We start from the raw sequence: 4,409 nt of genomic DNA on the forward strand, positions 1-4,409 counted from the left end.
CTCTTTGTACTTTATCCTCTGCTATAATTAGTTCATACTCAGCAAGGTGTGTGGTAACTATATGAAGCAAATTGTTTAATAACTGACTATCTTTAGTAGCAAATAAAATATCATCCATATAATATATAATAATTATAGAAGGAAATTGCTTATGTAAACCCAATAAAGCTTGAGCAACATACATCTGACATATAGTTGGAGAATTCTTCATACCCTGAAGCAACACTTTCCACTGAAATAGACTATGAGGTCCCGGTAGATTAACATAAGGTAAGGAAAAAGCAAATCTAGGACAATCATCTTTATGTAAAGGAATAGTGAAAAAACAATCTTGTAGATCTATAATAAGTAACTTCCAATCTCTAGGAATCATACTAGGTTGAGGTAACCCTGGCTGCAATGCCCTCATGGGGTGCATTGAAGCATTAACAGTTCGCAAATCAGTGAGCAATCGTCATTTACCTAATTTCTTTTTGATGACAAAGATAGGCAAATTCCATAGTGATACTGAAGGCTCAATGTGGCCTTTTTTGAGCTGTTCATTGACAAAATGTTCAGCTGCTTGCAGCTTTTCTTCTGATAAAGGCCATTGCTCGATCCAAATTGGCTGAGAAGATTTCCATTGTATCTTTATAGGAGATATATTTGACATTATCTAAAAAGACATTAAAATTATGGAACTACCAAATAAGCTCCCCATTGTTCTAATACATCTCTACCTATAATATTCACTGGAAGTTCTAGTACATAAGGTTTAACAACAGCCATTTGCCCATCTATACTAGAAATTGTTTTATATTCCACACTAACATTAACTACTGATACTGGCCGAGCTCCAACTCCTTTGATATCACATTTCATTGTTTGAGTAGTCCAATTAGACGGCCAGTCATCTTTTTTAATAACAATAATGTCAGAGCCAGTATCAATCAGACCCTTAAAAGATCTATCTTGAATTTTAAAATTAATGTGAGGCTGTTGTGCTTGAAACATCATAGCCCAATTGACAAAAATAGGATCAGTACTTCCAAACCCTCCAATCCGTTTTTTGGAAGAGGATCCTATAGGTATAAAAGGAAGAAGAATCAACTGAGCAATCTTATCCCCTATTGTAATAGGATATGAGCTATTGGTAGTAATCGAAATTTGGATTTCACCTTCAAAATCAGAATCAATTACTCCTGGGCTTACTATAACCCCCTTAGTCATTAAACTTGACCATCCAATTAACAACCCCCAAGTTCCTGTAGGCAATGGACCATAAATATCCGCAGGTATTTTATAAGGAATATCAGAGGGTGTCAATGTTATAGTTATGGCTGAGGGAAGGTCCACGACTGTGGTGCCTGTGGTTGCTGGGCTGAGGGAAAAGATGGTTGGGTGCCCCCGATCATTTGTGAGGGGCCTCGGGGAAGGCCCCGAACCTCGTTTCCCAAACATTGTGGTCGAGACATTGGCAGAGGCTTATTATATCTTAAGAAATTACCATCAATATCTGTCTTAGATCTACAGTCTCTAGCCCAATGCACACCACGATGACAGCAGGGACATTTACCAGGTGACCGGGATGGTGCCTTAGGGCACTGCTGCTTCATATGTCCCTTGGTACCACAACCAAAACATTTTACTTTCGATTTAACTGTCCCCTTTTGTGGAGTTATAGAAGCTGCCAAAGTTTGAGCAAAAAGTTGCATCTTTCTAGTTTCAGATTGAATATTACGACAAACTCGAGCATATCACATAATGTCGCCTATCTCCTTTAGAGGTAAAATAGCTCTTTGGCAATCCTCATTTACATTTTCATAAGCCATGACCTTTACTATTGCTTCTTGTGCAGCAACCCCAGGTGCAGAACTTTCCACAGCCTTTTGAAGGAGAGCCAAAAATTCTACATATGGCTCCTGAGATCCCTGAATAATTTTAAGCCATGGACCGTGCTTTCCCCCCTCAGGTTGTATACAATCCCAAGCTTCAAGACAGATCTCCTGAAGGTAAGTATAGCTTCAGGTGCATTAACCTGTTGTGCAGGCACATCATAAGCTCCTGTTCCTGTTAGCATAGGATAAGTAATAGCTGTAATTTGTGCATCAGTAGAAGCAGCATTATCTCTAGCCTGTGAGGCAGCAAGGTCATAATACCACATAGTCCACTGAATATACTCTGATGGTTTCAACAATGATCTACCCAGAATTTTCCAATCCTCTGGAGCAAGATTCCCATAATTATTAGCCAAACCTAGAAGAATTTCTTTCACATAAGGTAACTGCAAACCATATAGTGTCCTTGTGAACCTTAGTGATATGATCTAGATCTATACCTTCATAAGTAGGTGGTCGTGCAGGTCCATTATCAGGGGGATATTGAATAATTGGAAATGCAGCTTTTGGTATAATAATTTCAGAGTCAGAATCAAATTCAGAAGTTTGCACCAATAATTTTGCAACAGCCACAGTTACTCTCGACCTTCGTTTAGGTTTCACTTTTACTTTGGGTTTAGTCACAACCAGTCTCTTTAATTTCTTTCTCATATATCAAGCCTTAACTGAGTCCTCATTGGACTCCATGTCATCTGGACACGAGTGGCATGGGGCTGGGCAAGGAGGAACTAAAGGCTCCTTCCTTGCAGAAGTATCTACAGAAGGCTCTAAAGAAGTAGCCTCTTGAATCCCCTTAACAACTTTATTTTTTAACTCCTCAGGAACATGATAGAGAATAACTGCTTCATTAGAAGTACAAAAAACCTGAGTTGGTGACAAACTATTTGGACCTTGATTAATTAATATAATAGCTGTTCTTATAAGTGCCCACACAGCCCAAAAATCAAGTGCTATTGTTTCTCCTGTCTGAAATGCCTTTTCCACATTTGTTCTGACTCTGTCCCATACTTCTAAATCTAAAGCTCCTGTATCAGGAAACCATGGATTCAACTCTACAACTATTTGTACACAATTATCTATCTGTTTTCTGGAAACCTGTGCACCATTACTATGAAGAATATGATGAATTAAAGAAACAAAAGGAGCAAACTTACCTTGTCCCATTATCCTGCAAATAATTTTTATTTATTTAAAAATAATTTTCACTTATGTAAACAAACCAGTGAGAGCCGGTCAAAATGTCTGCCACCTCCTCTGGATGACTTTTTACTTCCTTGGCCAAGACCTGCCACCTCCTCATGGGTGCCAGCTGTCATGGTTCAGTGACCACATTTCCAGCCTGATGGGCTTGGGGACTCCGAGGTATAGGCGCAGGAAAAATCAGAACACAGGGGATGCAGTGGAGTGTGAACCAATGCATACTTTATTCCAAGAAGCAACCTTATTTATAGTACAACAAGAGGAAAAGAAAAGGCTCTTCTCAGGCCAAATTATCTCATCATGATGTTTACAGTACCTTCATGATATTTGCAGTACCCTCGTGTTCCCAGGGCTCAGCCCTTTTTGGAATCGTATCTGTCCTTCTGTGTCTATTAAACATTCTGTTCTTTACTTATAACTTTATTAGCCACACAGCCTTGTTATACAAGCTTCCTTATGTATGTTTAATAGCGTTTAAGGAACAGTCAGTCTCATGATAGGAATAGCTGAAGAAGAACATCCAGGTTCCCAGAGAATTGAGGCCTCCTGTTCCAGCTCTGAGTTTACTTCATATCAGAGCTCAGGCCTTCACAACTAAGGACTTGAGAAGAATCACAGAAGAAATTGGAGATTTCCACATTCTTTAAGCAGGTGCTGTTCAAAGCAATCAAATTCTATACCTGGGAGTCCAAAAGACTAGCCAGAATCCAAAACTTAAATGGTGCAGAGGTAAGGGGTCATGAGTACTAGGTAATTCAGAGGGTGACAGATGGCTACAAATCAATCATAGGCCATCATTATTAGAAGCATGCCATCCACACCTACAAAAATTGTGAAAAGAGACAACTGAGCAAGCCAATCCACATTGGAGGTCTTACTGCTGTGAGTTTGGTTGCTCACAATCATCACTGGGACAGTCGTGGAGATGAAGGAGATGTCAGAAAATGACAGCTTTCAGAGGAAGAAGTACATGGGGCTGTGGAAATGGGAGTCACAAGGATGATAAGTAGATTCTCAAGAACTTCCACTAGGTACATGGACAGGAATAGTCCAAAGAGGATGGTCTTTAGTTCTGAGTCTTCTGAGAGACTCATTAATTGGATGTCATGGACATGTGTTAGATTGCATAATTCTGTATTGTTTGGACACCATTGAAAAAAAAACAGTGGGTATGAGGAAATACCCATATAGCCTAGCATCAGCAGATATCCAATAATATGAATATTTTAATTCAAGTATCTACTACCAAAGTATTCACATTTGGCATAATCCATACATCTACTACATTCCTTTTTTTTTGTAAAATCTCCATGTGCTTAGACACTCTTATTG

The sequence above is a fragment of the Nannospalax galili genome, unplaced genomic scaffold (assembly GCF_000622305.1).
Source record: "Nannospalax galili isolate Female #2095 unplaced genomic scaffold, S.galili_v1.0 scaffold896, whole genome shotgun sequence".
Classification (NCBI taxonomy): Eukaryota; Metazoa; Chordata; class Mammalia; order Rodentia; family Spalacidae; genus Nannospalax; species Nannospalax galili.